The sequence below is a fragment of the Theropithecus gelada genome, chromosome X, assembly GCF_003255815.1.
Source record: "Theropithecus gelada isolate Dixy chromosome X, Tgel_1.0, whole genome shotgun sequence".
In the NCBI taxonomy this organism is placed as follows: Eukaryota; Metazoa; Chordata; class Mammalia; order Primates; family Cercopithecidae; genus Theropithecus; species Theropithecus gelada.
The window spans coordinates 89,476,335-89,491,716 of NC_037689.1; the positions used below are offsets into that span (position 1 = coordinate 89,476,335).

The window sequence follows — 15,382 nt, forward strand, 5'->3', positions numbered from 1 at the left end:
TAACTCCATATCTTGTTATTTTTCTCTGTGTAAATGCCAACTTACAATGGCTGACTAAAACCTAGGAGACAATTAGTCATCTGACTAATTTTCAATATAGCAGAAGGATATTAGAAATGTACCAAAATAAGCTTTGCAGAGGTTTGTAATTTCAGTTTAAACATTGATGTTAGTTGTCAATTATTAATACATACATTATTAATAACATGATATTAGAACTTTGACAGACATCAATTTGTGGGATTCTGATGTACCCCTCCCTTTGTTTTCAGAAAATGAAAGCAATAGCAGTACTAAATATAGTACTAAAAACTAAGTTACCATATACTAATGGATCAAAATGAATGTTGCATATAAAATTTCCCTAATTTAATTTATCAAGAAATAGTCTTTGGAGCATATTAATAATTTAAGGCTGTACTAATCAGACCAGTGTTGTATGAAATACTCAGAATATAACCGTCTCTTAGTGGACAGTAAAAAAATATATAGGTTACAAAAACATGTGAACTTAACACTCTACCTACATCTGCTTAGAAAACATTCTCAATTGCCTCAGGTAATAGGATGATTATTTTAAAGCCTGATTTCTATAGCATGTATATCTGTGAAATTATATTTAATTTGTTAATTTAGTATATAGTTTATCATAGAAAATTATGCCCACTACAAAGAAGTTAATTGCCACTGACAGTCCTCTTCTCCTTTAGGTTTATCTAGGAGAAAATATGCACAAGGATTAGAAAATCAAGTGCCTTAGCTCATGCTATGCTGAACTCTTCCCCCTTCTAAGAAAGCGTATACTTCTATTAAGAGCCAAATCAAGTATGACTTTCTCTACAAAGCTTTCTCAGACAAATCCAGCCTACAGTAATCTCCCTTTACTCGTAACTCTTTTAGTCCTTATTCAACATGACTCTATGTTCCAATTGTTGACCATGATGTCTCATATATGTATTTTCCTTTTTCTAATGGGTAAGCAATTTACCCAACTGGTAAACTGCTATTTCTCTTCTATTCTCCACAATACCTGGTATAGTAGTAGGCATTCATTAGAAGCTAGAAAATAAAAACTTGTTAAAAGTCACTTTAAAAAAAAAAAAAAAAAACTTCATTCCAGAGTTCACTGATCAAGTGCTTTGATAGCATTTGCAAAATAAGCCATCAATTTTATTTTATAATGTGTTTATGACACCCTAGGTAAATGCTCTTAGAGTATGTGGCACCTTCATAGCCATACTCATTTCAATGGAATACTAGATTGGATTCAAATTACTGCCAGGTTCTCTAAGTATGTGAAGGTGAAGAGCAAGTATTCATATGATACACTATTATTCCAAATAATTCAGACTTAAATTTATCAAAAGCTTTTCCAAAACAAAACAAAAAAAAAGTGTCTTTGGACTCTAGCAACTAGAAGCATGTCAGCTTGCTAACGCACAAAACAAACAATACTCTCCGAGGTCCAAGATTATTTTGCAGTGGTACTAGAATTATATTGTGCTTTAATTCAAACTATACCCCCAAAGAACCTCAAACAACATGAAAGCTCCCAAAGCAAAGCATTTTACCCCAAACTAACAAAGTTTGCAGTCTTGACAGATTCATCCAATACATTTAATCATAAATGGCATCTATATATCCTTTTAAAAAATCTTTAGCTCAAAAGCGTTTACAAAGAAAGGAAAATTTAGCTTTTCCATTATTACGCTTCTTTCTCGCCACGTCTTATCAGATAAAAGAAACCTGAAATGGCTTAAAAACCAATAGGGAGGGAAAAGAACCCATCTTTTATTGTCTGCTCACAGAATTATCTTCAACTGCAGGCTACCTCAGGAAGAACAGATATATCACAACCCATCCTCGCTTTTATTTGGGATATTTTAGGTTTCATCATCATATTTATAATAAAAAAGAAGTATGCCATTCTCGATGAAAAGTAGTTTGTAAAACCAGTTTCCCTTATTATCAATCAGCCATTCTGCCTACTTCTCAAGTTTGATGGCATTTTAGAAGTCTAGTGGAGTGTGTGTTTATTGTTTTTATTATTTAATATAAGTACTATCTTCCCAACGTACATGTCAGGAGTCAGAAGCCAGGCACAAGGCTTTCGGGAGCTCTCAGCACACGAGTAGCAACAACACTGAAAAGTAAGGGGCCACTCCAGCTATCTGTTCAAGCCTTGAGGCATGGAGTGGCAGCAGCCCGGGGAATGGGCTCCTGAGAAGCCCGCGGTCAGGCTGAGCCTCCTGAGAGCGAGAGCCAAAGCAAGGGGAAAGGGGTGAGCACAGCACTGGGAGAGTCTGTCCACGAATCAGGAACCAGGCTGCGTGACTGTACGTAGAATTATCAGCATCTATGGCATCTAAGAAGCAAAGCCAGGCCTTAAGCACCCACCCCGCATTCCTGGACGCCAGGGTTGAGACCAAAAAGTGGTGGCTATGAGAAGGAAAACTACCTCGAAGGGAATAGAGAGCCGCGAGCAGATGTGGGAGAGGCGTCAGAAGCTTCTGCAGGCGAAAGCAGCGATTCGCTCGCCTCCCGGGGCCCCGGAGGCCGGAAAGGCGCCCTAGAACCGAGCGAGTGCGGTGCCACTACTCACCCCTACTCTCCTATGGTCCCGGTCGTCGCCCTGCTCGACGCAGCCCCTGCAGGGGGGAGCCCCTCCCCCGCCCGCCGCCGGGGGTGGGCTCGGCGGGCGAGAGAAGGCGGCGGCGCAGGTGTCCAAGAGCCGGGGCCAGAGAGAAGCTGGGTGCAAGGGAGACAGCTTGGTGCCTTGCGCTCCGTGGCGCCGCCAACTTCACCACCATCGACGTGGAGGGACAAAGGGAGGCGATGGGGGGCAGGCGCTCGCCCAGCGGCCCGGACCCTCCTGGGGTACTAGGCCTGAGCCTCTGGAGTGACCGCCGTTCCCAGTCCCCTCAGCAACGCGACCCCCAGGCCTGATTCCCGTCCCTGGGCCCCCCTGGCCACAGAGCAGCGGCGGCTCCCTCTTGGGGCCGCGGTCGCATCTGCATCCTCCTGCTCCTCCTCCTCTGGCGCCGCTGCCTACACACACAGCCCCGGCGCGGTTACCGCCGCGGCGCCCGACCGCCGTTGCCTAGCAACTGTGCGCATGCGCCCCACCCCTGTCGGCTACTGCTGCCACCGCTGGCGCCGCTGTCGGAGCTCAGACCAGCAGGCCTGCGACCTAGAAAGTGCTCAAAACCCCACTTCCTAAGGCCTAGAAGGAGCGACGTGAAGGTAAGGGTGGGTGAGGAGAGGTCCAGGATGCTCTGCAATTCGAGAGGCCCGAGGACTTGGGATACGACAGTCTCTCAGCCCCTCGACAGGCATCTCTGCGGTTAATTAAGAGTGACAGTACCAACAACCTCACTACTTGTCTCGCTGCCTTTTATTTGTCTTTTATTTGCCTTTTATTTTATTTGCCTACTTATTTGTCTTGGCTCCTCCAATTCATCCTTCACAAGGGCTGCCAGGGTAATTTTCTAAATAACTTCTCTGATATGTCACTGGTCTGCATAACTCAGGTGGTTAAGGGTCACCTCCCTTAATAGGGCCTAACAGTTATTTACTACTGCAACAGCATACTCTGGTTTCTTTGCCTTTAGATCTGTCTTTCTGCAATTTGTTCTCATACTTGTACCAGTGATCAAATGAAAAGCTAATCTCACTTCCTTCTGGCTTAGAGAATGGGCTTTGAAATTACAGCCAAATTTGAATTTCTGCTCCACCACCAAGTAGCTCTGTTTCCTTGAGCTAGGATTTTATTTATTTATTTATTTATTTTTAATTTTTATTTTTATTTATTTATTTATTTATTTTTTTGAGACAGAGTCTCACCCTGTCGCCCAGGCTGGTGTGCAGTGGCGCCATCTCGGCTAACTGCAACCTCCTCCTCCTGGGTTCAAGTGATTCTCCTGCCTCAGCCTCCCAAGTAGCTGGGACTACGGGTGCAAGCCACCACACCTGGCTAATTTTTGTATTTTTAGTAGAGACAGGGTTTCACCATGTTGGCCAGGCTGGTCTCAAACTCCTGACCTCAAGTGATCCGCCCGCCTCCACCTCCCAAAGAGCTGAGATTACAGGCCCTCCACTAATGTTTCACTGGCACTTATCGTAGGACTTCTTAGAGTTTTTACACATGGCGTAGCTATTTTTACACTTTCTAAAATGTTTAAATATTTTACCAAATAAACATCCAGCAGGGCACATTTTGTAAATATGTTTACACATTGTATTAAGTTTAATACAGAAACTCTAAACCTAATCTCAAAAACATCAAGTAAATAAGTCCGTAGAATATCACACAAGTTTGTACATAGCCATTGCCTACATGTCAATTCTCAGTGTCAATATTTTAAAATTAAAAAGTGTAGTTTTGGAAGAATCACTGGATATTTACATGTTCATTAACTGGAGGGTTTATGCAGATTTCTTACCTAGGTGAACCTTTGGGAAAGATGTCTAATCACTTTATAGATCTAGATGTGTCTCAGAAAAGGTAAAAACTGATCTGTAGCTGGGTGCCTAAGGAGGCGTGGAAGGAGCTAGGGCTAGAAAAATAGAGGCAAGATCTTAGAGGACTTTGAATGTTAAGCTAGGAAATCTGTACTTTCTCCTTTATTATAGATAATGAATCTATTGAAAAATAACTCCAATTTTTGCTAAGTGCTTACTCTGAGCCACAGTAAGTTATGTATGTTAAGGGCTTTACATGCACTTTTCCATTTAATCCTCATAACTACTCTATAGGTATTATAATTATCCCCATTTTACTGATAAGGAAACAGATTCAGACAGGTTAAGAATCTTAGCTCAGGCTGGGCGCGGTGGCTCACGCCTGTAATCCCAACACTTTGGGAGGCCGAGGTGGGCAGATCACCTGAGGTCAGGAGTTCAAGACTAGCCTGGCCAACATGGCGAAACCCCTCCTCTACTAAAAATAAAAAAATTAGCCAGGCGTGGTGGCACTTGCCTGTAATCCCAGCTACTTGGGAAGCGGAGACAGTAGAATCACTTGAACCTGGGAGGTGGATGTTGCAGTAAGCCGAGATGGCACCATTGCACTCCATCCTGGGTGACACAATGAGACTCCGTCCCAAAAAGAAAGAGAGAGAGAGAGAGAGAAAAGAAACACTAGAGGAGAGCTCAAATGGACTGTCACACTAAAATGAAACTTTATACAGATCAGCCAAAAAGTACTGAAGAAAGAGAAGAACAATTGGAAAGGGGAAAAGAGTGAATCACTCTAGAACTAATTAAATAGAAGTATCAGATTGGAGATCATCAACAAGCTGTAACCAATGTGGAGGACCATAACATAGGGAATATATATTACAAGTATAAATGTAGCAATGAGCTTGGATAGAGTTCTCACACAGCTCATACCTTTCCTTCCATATGGAACAGACATGCCTTTCAGGTTCAAAGGAAAACAATTCCGTAGTGTTCAGCCTTTTCTAATGACCATCAGTAACTCACGGGGAAAGACTTTTTACAAAATTTGCTTATATCTTCTAAAGCCTGTATTTTGCCACATAAAACCTACATTCTCTGTTCACTTATTGAACTAATCACATTCTATCACACATTTTTTAACAGTGAATAGAGGAATACATATATAAAATCCTGCTGATCATCTTTAATTCTTCTGTGTTCCTTTCTAGATAGAGAACTGTGTCACTGCTGTACTTAAACTCCTTCAGTATCTTTCCTGGGGTTTCAAGATAAAATCTCATCTCCTTTGCCCACATCAGTGCATCTGCCTTACTACGATAGAAAGGTAAAAACTCATACAACAAACAGAACTCTCTATGTCAACATGGAAAAAAAAAAGAAAGCTGATTTATTATTGAGTAAGCAAAACAGAGTACACACATATAAGTAGCCTTCAAGAGACTGTAAATTCAAAATGAAATTCTACACAACTTATATATTACAACAGATACCAAGTCCACTTGAGAATTGAGGCAGCTATTTGTTTAGTTAATTGAATTCTTCCAACAGAATAATAAAACTTTTCTTACCTCCCCAAAGATACCTCTCATCTTCCTGAAAGACAAATGGTTACACCTTGAGATGGGCTCCTACATTAACTTTGAAGACATGTCTTTACATTTCAAAGAGAAATGTGACCTTGACCTTGGACATATGTGTGCGTAGTCTCTCTGTGGTCTCTGGAGAGATTTATCTACATTCCAAAAGTTAGAGAAAGGATAAAGGTTCACTCTGCCTCCCAAGGCGATACATTAAGAGCTAAGGGGGAGAAAATAATCTCTTTCTCCTTATTCACCTGCTTTTCATTTCTTTTTTTTTTTTTTTCCTTATTCACCTTCATTTACCTTTACAATTACAAATCAGTGAGTTCTTCAAAAACAGAACTCTGTGCTGGCACAGTAGATGCACTTAGTAAATCAAGAGTAGATCTTCCTTGAATAAATAAAGTCATAGAAGAAGGTGTCAATAGATGAGTGGGAATTTGCCAAAAGGGGATAAAAATATCCCATGCAAAGTAAAAAGTATATTCAAAAGCCCAGAAAATTTGAAAGTGCATGACGTATTCAGCAAAAGTAGAAAAGTGTGACTTATGCTTATTTTATCTGTGTTTATGGGCTGGGAAGTGTAAAGTTGTAATGGAGTTGAATACAGAGAAGTAGACTGAGCAAAGATTGTGAAATGCCTTGTATGCTACGCCAAAGTTTGGAAAAGGTCTATATCTGATGGCTAAATATGGTGTTAAAGAAAATTTTTTCATGATACTTGTTAAAGATGGTAAGAAAGACTTAATTCAAGGAGGATTATTGTTATGGAGTTTTACAGTAGAGGAGAGAGATGAGGCTTAACTCTGAGTCCAACAAGGGGGGAGTAACATTTATAAGTGGGAATTTATAAACAAGGAGCAGAGTGGAGGCATCAGTTAATGGAAAATTACTAAGAGGAAACATTAATTCTAGGGGTATTCTTGCTAAACCAACTTGATGGAAATCTTGCTAAACGCAGACCAGGGTAATAAGATATCAGGGGTGGGAGATGAGATATCTAATCAGATATCCAGAATGATCAGATACCAAGGGTAGGGAATTTCCACTAAACTGACTCAGCAGGATTCTTGCTAAAACTGAACTAAGCAAGCCAAGGACAGAGCCCAAGGTCAGAGCTTAGTTGAGAAGAAGGCTCACAAGAGCCTAACTCAAATTTGGTCAAGGAGAGAGTCTTTGTCAGAGGCAAGGTACTATTACTTGTTTAGGAGTCTAGCCGAAATATGAAACAGTGCTTCAGCCCCAAAGAGCTTATAATCTAATGATGCAGGAAGACAAGTTAATAAATAATTTACATAAATGAAATCAAATTGACAGATGTATTTGTGGGGGAGGGTATGAGATTGGAAATAGACTTTGAGTGAAGTTTCTGAGAAAGCTCCTTGGATGATTTCATCTTGACATGTAACATAAAAGGTCAGCTAGACACAGTGGCTCACTCCTGTAATCCCAGCACTTTGGGAGGTCAAGGCAGGTGGATTGCTTGAGCTCGAGACCAGCCTGGGCAATGCAGAGAAACCCAGTCTCTACAAAAAAAAAATACAAAAATTAGCTGGGTGTGGTGACATGTGCCTGTAGTCCCAGCTACTCAGCAGGCTGAGGTGGGAGGATGACTTAAGCCCAGGAGACAGAGGTTGCAGTGAACTGCAGTTGCTCCAGTGCACTCCATCCTGGGCAAGACAGCCAGACCCTGACTCAAAAAATAAAAAAAAAAAGAGTCTCCAGAATTGAAGTAATTCCCAGAATTTCAGACCCTTGAACCCTTTGTGTCTGTATGCTATAGATCTTCATCTTTTGTTCACTGTTTCTATTCAAGCTCCTCTGAAGAAAATCACTATGACCTTTTAATGCAAATTGATGTTGCCACAGATTTAGTTTCTCATCTCCGAACTACTTTGCAATCCTTTTTCATGGTCAGTCCTTCTCCAGTTCCCCTCAGCTATTTCTCTAAACTTTAACCATTCTCTACTATGACAGAGGACCTCATCCTTCACTCAGCAAATCTGCCACCCAACTGGTGACTTTATTACCTATGTTCCTTAAAAAAATTGCAGGTAACAGGAATTTTTCTCACCTACAATCTGCATCTACTCCCATGTTATACCTTTATTCCTCCAGTCTCACATAGACTAAATCTCCTATTTGAGCTCCTGATCTTTGTCTCGTCTAGCACCGTACAGGTCTTACCCACTTTTTCTTTCTATCTCACGTACCTTACAACTCTCCCTCCCAACTACATTATTCTCCTCAGCCTGTAAACATACTCAAGACTCTTCCGTTCTTAAAAGACATACTCTCCTGTGATCCTGGAGCCTCCTTCAGTTTCCTAGAAGTGTCTCCTGTTACCCTATCATGTTTCCTTCTCACCCAGAGAAGGGTTATCTTACATTCACTGCCTCTGTTTCTTCACTTCCCATTCACTTTCCAACCACTGTAATAGGGATTTAACCTCTACCTCTCCACTAAAAGCTATTTTGTTAAGAACACCAGTTACTGACAAATTTCCTTATGCAATGGACACTTTTCAGTGTTTGTTATTGGACCTCACTGCTACATATGATAGTATTTATCATTTGGGTCTGCTTGAAAGTTTCGACTCTACCTGATTCCAGACATATACTCTCTGTTCTTTTCCTTCCTCTTTATCTTTTTAATTTATGTAACTTTCATGGACTCTTCTCCTTCAACCTACCCATTAAATGTTAGTTTTCCCCCTCCCATAGTTCCACTTTTGGCCTATTTCTTTTGTTCTACTCTCCATGCTCTATTACCTGCACATGGATGACTTTAAAATATATATTACTAGCTCAGACCGCCGTCCTGAGATCTAGATAAACTAGTCCAACTGTCCACTCAACATCCTGACTTGGACGCCACCCAAGCAGTTCAAATTCAACCTGTCCATGCTTGAATATATTTTCCCATGCTAATGGGTTATTTGTCTTTTGGGGGGTAGATTCCCCAAAAAATTTCCCCAAAGAGAGGCCTGGCACAGTGACTCATGCCTGTAATCTCAGCACTTTGGGAGGCTGAAGCAGGTGGATCAGGAGTTCAAGACCAGCCTGGCCAACATGGTGAAACCCTGTCTCTACTAAAAATACAAAAATTAGCCAGGCATAGTGGCTCACATCTGTGGTCCCAGCTATTTGGGAGGCTGAGGCATGAGAATCACTTGAACCCAGGAGGCAGAGATTGCAGTGAGCCGGGATGGCACTACTGCACTCTGTCTCAACAAAACAAAACAAAAAAAATCCCCAAAGGGAGACCCTGGTATTGTCACATAATGATTTCACCTTCTCACAGAAACAGATGAAATGACTGGATTATGATCATTTTATGTGAGTCAAGCCAAGACTTCTGTACCTTTTCCTGAAAAATAAGCTGCATATATGCACCAAGGAAGAATAAGTTGAATCACTAGAATTGAAACTTCATGAAGACAGGGATTCTTGCCTACTTTGTTCACTGCTGTATCTCTAATGCTTAGAATAGTACCTGCCACATAGTAGGCTCTCAATAAATCTTTGTCAAATAAATGAATGGATGAATTTCTATATCCTCTTCTTAAAGGCCCTTTGGGAATTCCACTAGATTGTAGCAGCTAACTAGCTAGCTAGATAGCTGGCTAGACAGATATAGATCTATATCAATGTATATACATAGATTAAGGAGGTATATATCTTTTTGTGTCTGAAATAGGACAAAAGGAAATTATAACTGCACTTCACCCAGATTTCTGCCTATTGAAAGGAAAGAAAAAGGAGGGAGGGAGGGATAAAAACACTTTATCTGCCTCTTGGAATAGCCATTTGGTAGTTCTTCAGCTCTTCCAGATGCTCAGATCTCTGCTTTAGGAAAATCTCCTTTGTAGTATGCCTTCACTTCCTGCATAAGGAATGTCATCTTATGGAATCAAGACAATTCAGGCAACTGAAGATGCCCGCTTCAAACAGAAGGTTGATTGGTACCTCGTTTGGCATTATATTCAATAGTGAATAAAGGACACGTGAAACCCTTTGCCTGAGCTCGCTCTCTCTTGGTATGCTGAAATTTCTGTCTCACTGATACCAAACAAAGCAAAGTATGATCTAATCCCAAGAGTGGATGCACTTCCAAGTTTGGCAGGCCCCCAGCAGTCCTATTGTCCCTCTCTGGGTACGTGTATTTTACCTTGTCTCCTAAACAAAAACCATAAAGGTCACCTCAGAGTCTCTTTTCTAACCTCCTACATCTAATTAAGTTAATAAGCCTTGCTGATTCTATCTCCTAAATAGCTCTCATATTCATTCATCATTCCTTTACACCTGCACCATCACCAATTTTGCCCTAATTTATTTATTTCCTTCTAATTTTTTTCAGGAGTATTTCAGCAACTTCCTAATCAGGCTCCTTACCTTCGTTCTTACCTCTCTTCCAAACCATCTTCTGCACTGCTTCTTGAATAAGTTATCTAAAAATGCAAACCTTATCACATTCTCTCCCTGCTTAAAAACGTTTCAGATCTATTCCCCATTCCTTATTGATTACACTTCAAACTCCATATTACTTTTCATAATCTGTCTCTTTTCCAGTCATATCCCCTACCATTCTCTACATTCTACTTCATGCTCAGGAATCTAATACTCCTTGCAGTTCTTTGCTGAGCATCCCCCTTCTTGGAGCTTCTCTTTCCACCACTTCCATCCTAATGTTACTGTAGAAGTTTTTAATGTTATGTGACCCATTGGCCACAGTTAACCAACCAGTCTGGAACTACTATAGTCCTTCCTTGGGGATCTGGAATCTAGATTAAGATATTTCATCCTGGTCTGGTTGCTTTCTTACGCTGAGCAGTATAAACTTCATAGCTGTTGGCAGCAGCCATTTTTCTACCATATGGTCTGGGGAAAAAGAAAATGCTGGTCTGCTATAAAAGATGAAGCAGAAACATAGAGAGATGCAGCAATGAGAGAGGTAGAGAGTCCAGATAGCAGTTGAGTTCCTAGCTGCAGCTTATTCCTTGAAGCCCACCTGCCTTCTTGTTTTTCGGTTCCATAAGACACTCCTCTGTCCTTGTGCTAAATTCCTTTTGTTGCTCAAGCTAGTTTGAATTGAGTAACTGTACAAACATTCTGCTCTCCCATATTAAGCTCCTTAGCTCTTCTGTATCTTTGCTTATTCTTTTCCCTTTGCCTGCAAAACAGTAGTTATTTCCACAACCATTTTGCCTGAATAATTTATATTTATAATGGCCCTTTACCTGTATCCGGAAGGTACCTATATTTCTACTCTGCCCTTACTTCATTCCTTCCTCCCCAAAGGGAAATATTTATATTATAGGTCAGATGGCATGACACTGATTAGATCAGAATTAATAAAGGGTAGGGTCGATATTTGCAAATAGGTCTCATACCCATTCGTGGTCCTTCCATTCCTATTCCTCCTCTTTCCCTGTGGGTGGATACTGTAAGAGGGCCAGGGCCTATCTTGAGGCAGTTTCAGCAATATTCTCTTTCTGTATCTAAGAAGACTGGCATCAATTCAGATTTATGTGTTATGTGGCTGGGTCAGAGAACACTAACATTTGGATTTGAGCTTGGGGACAGGAATGCCATTAGGGAACCTCATTAAGGCTTCAAGTGAGCCACTTTTTAATCACATTTTCCCATAGCTCTATACAGAAAATATTTTGTGCAGCATCCTATGTTTAGTAATCAGAGTTGCAGCTGGTATTTGGAGGGAAAGAGATTCTCTCCTGAAATTGGAGATCCTTGGGGAATGTAGACTGAAGAGGAGAGCTCCACTTAAACCAGATTAGAAGGCAGAGTTCCACATGGAGAAAGCAAAATTCTCCTTATGGCCTCTATGGATAAAAAATGATTTTGGTTTGCATATTTTGGGGCATTGGTTGGAGGGATGGCATCTTGCTTTCCCCAATCCCACTCTCTCACCCAGAGCTGAGGAGTGGTATATTTCTCCAGAGAGATCACATCTTTTTGTGGCAGGAATCTAAATGGTAGGAGAAATGTTTATATTACCATTTAGATAACCAAAGTCCGGAGAATTCAAAATCTGAAGGAAAGCAATGCGATTATGGATGTTTGATAAGTGCCAATAGTAGCAGCACAGAACTAGTAAAGATTTGGAGCCTGGGCACTATATTGAGACCTCGTCTCTACCAAATATTTTTAAAAACTAGCCAGACGTGGTGATCACCTGTGGTCCCAGCTATTTGGGAGGCTGCGGTGGGAGGATGGTTTGCACCTAGGAGGTGGAGGCTGCCGTGAGCTGTAATTGTGCCACTGCACTACAGCTTGGGTGACAGAGAAAGACCGTGACCAAAAAAAAAAAAAAAAAAAAAAAGCAAAAAACAGACCAATGAAAAAAACATGGATTTGGAATTTCATGAAGTTTTTAGAAAATAAATATGGCAGCTCAACCGCCCTCTCCACAGGCAATTTCTCTCAGTTGAATTTTATTTTATTTTATTTTCAGCTTTTATTTTAGATACAGGGAGTACATGTGTAGGGTTGTTATATGGATATATTATACCAAAGTAATGAGCATAATACTCAATAGGTAGTTCTTCAACCCAAGCCCCACTCATTTTCTCCCCTCTCTAGCAGGTCACAGTGTATATTATTCTCATGATTACATTCATGTCTACTCAATGTTTAGCGGCAACTTACAAGTGAGAATATGTGGTTTTCTGTTTCTGCATTAATTCGCTTAGGTTGTGGCCTCCAGCTCCATCCATGTTGCCGCAAAGGACATGGTGTCAATTTTTTATGGCTGTGTGGTATTCCATGGTGTATATATACCACATTCAATTGATCTCATCTACCAGTGATGAGCACCTGGGTTGATTCCATGTCTTTGGTATTGTGAATAGTGTGGCGATTAACATACAAGTGCATGTGGTTTGGGTTTTGTTTTTGTTTTTGTTTTTGTTTTTTTGTATAATGATCTATATTCTTTTAGGTATATACCCAGGAATGTGATTGCTGGGTCAAATGGTAGCTCCACTTTAAGTTCTTTGAGACATCTTCAAGCTGCTTTCCACAGGGGCTGAACTGTTAATAATTTACATTCCAACCAACAGTGTATAAGTGTTCCCTTTTCTCTACAGCCTCAACAGCATCTGTTGTTTTTTGACTTTTTAATAGTAGCCATTCCGACTGGTGTGAGATGGTATCTCATGGTGGTTTTGACTTGCATCTCTCTGATGACCAGTGATGGTAAACATTTTTTTAAATTATATTTTAAGTTCTGGGGTACATGTGCAGAGCGTGCAGGTTTGTTACATAGGTACACAGGTGCCATGGTGGTTTGCTGCACCCATCAACCCATCATCTACATTAGGTATTTCTCCTAATGCTATCCCTCCCCTATCCCCCACCCCCCAACCCCCGACAGGCCCCGGTGTGTTCTGTTTCCCATGCTGTGTCCGTGTGTTCTCATTGTTTAACCCCCACTTATGTATAAGAACAGGTGGTGGTTGGTTTCCTGTTCTTGTGTTAGTTTGCTGAGAATGATTGTTTACAAATTCATCTGTGTGCCTTCAAAGGACATGAAATCATCGTTTTTTATGGCTGCATAGTATTCCATGGTGTATATGTGCCACATTTTCTTTATCCAGTCTATCTATCATTGATGGGCATTTGGGTTGGTTCCAAGTCTTTGCTGTTGTGAACAGTGCCACAATAAACATACGTGTGCAAGTGTCTTTATAGTAGAATGATTTATAATCCTTTTGGTATATACCCAGTAATGGGATTACTGGGTCAAGTGGTATTTCTAGTTGTAGATCCTTGAGGAATCGCCATACAGTCTTCCACAATAGTTGAATTAATTTACACTCCCACCAACAGTGTAAAAGTGTTCCTATTTCTGCACATCCTCACCAGAATCTCTTGTTTCCTGACTTTTTAATCATTGCCACTCTAACTGGCATGAGATGGTATCTCATTGTGGTTTTGATTTGCATTTCTCTGATGACCAGTGATGAGCTTTTATTCATATGTTTGTTGACTGCGTATACGTCTTCTTTTGAGAAAAACTGAAAGCATTCCCTTTGAAAACCAGCACAACACAAGGATGCCCTCGCTCATCACTCCTATTTAACACAGTATTGGAAGTTCTGGCCAGGACAATCAGGCAATAGAAAGAAATAAAGGGTATTCAATTAGGAAAAAAGGAAGTCAAATTGTCTCTTTGCTGATGTCATGATTGTATATTTAGAAAACCCCATCATCTCAGCCCAAAATCTCCTTAAGGTGATAAGCAGCTTCAGCAAAATCTCAGGACTACCATTGACTTTCTTCACAGAATTGGAAGAAAACTACTTTAAATTTCATATGGAACCAAAAAAAGAGCCCTCATAGCCAAGACAATCCTAAGCAAAAAGAACAAAGCTGGAGGCATCATGCTACCTGACTTCAAACTATACTACAAGGCTACAGTAACCAAAACAGGATGGTACTGGTACCAAAACAGATATATAGATCAATAGAACAGAACAGAGGCCTCAGAAATAGCACCACACATCTACAACCATCTGATCTTTGACAAACCTGATAAAAAGAAGCAATGAAGAAAGTCATTGGTAGCTTGATGGGGATGGCATTGAATCTATAAATTACCTTGGGCATTTTGTCCATTTTGTTTCTTCCTATCCATGAGCGTAGAATGTTTTTCCATTTCTTTGTGTCCTTTCTTATTTCCTTGAGCAGTGGTTTGTAATTCTCCTTGAAGACGTCCCTCACATCCCTTTTAAGTTGTATTACTAGGTATTTTACTGTCTTTGTAGCAATTGTGAATGGGAGTTCACTCATGATTTGGCTTTCTGTTTGTCTGTTATTGGTGTATAGGAAGGCTTGTGATTTTTGCACAATGATTTTGTATCCTGAGACTTTGCTTTCAGTTTTCACCCTTTCAGTATGATATTGGCTGTGGGTTTGTCATAAAGAATTCTTATTATTTTGAGATGCGTTCCATCAATACCTACTTTATTGAGAGTTTTTAGCATGAAGGGTGTTGAATTTTGTCAAAGGCCTTTTCTGCATCTATTGAGATAATCATGTGGTTTTTGTCATTGGTTCTGTTTATATGATGGGTTACGTTTATTGATTTGCGTATGTTGAACCAGTCTTGCATCCCAGGGATGAAGCCAACTTGATCGTGGTGGATAAGCTTTTTGATGAGCTCCTTGATCGTGGTGGATAAGCTTTTTGATGGATTTGGTTTGCCAATATTTTATTGAGGATTTTCGCATTGATGTTCATCACGGATATTGGCCTGAAAGTTTCTTTTTCTGTTGTGTCTCTGCCAGGTTTTGGTATCAGGATGATGCTGGCCTCACA

The 15,382-nt window shown here is 40.6% G+C and overlaps 1 protein-coding gene across 2 annotated transcripts in view; it reads left to right on the plus strand.

Annotated features, from left to right (window-relative positions):
* The first annotated feature begins 3,117 nt into the window (after window positions 1-3,117).
* The window catches only part of ZC4H2 (zinc finger C4H2-type containing), a 123,827-nt gene continuing 111,562 nt past the window's right edge, over window positions 3,118-15,382 (plus strand). Inside the window, exon 1 of one of the 2 annotated variants that reach the window (XM_025373060.1) lies at window positions 3,118-3,243. The gene's annotated coding sequence lies outside the window, so the exon portion shown is untranslated. The remainder of the gene's footprint in view (window positions 3,244-15,382) is intronic. The other variant, XM_025373059.1, reaches the window with a different exon arrangement.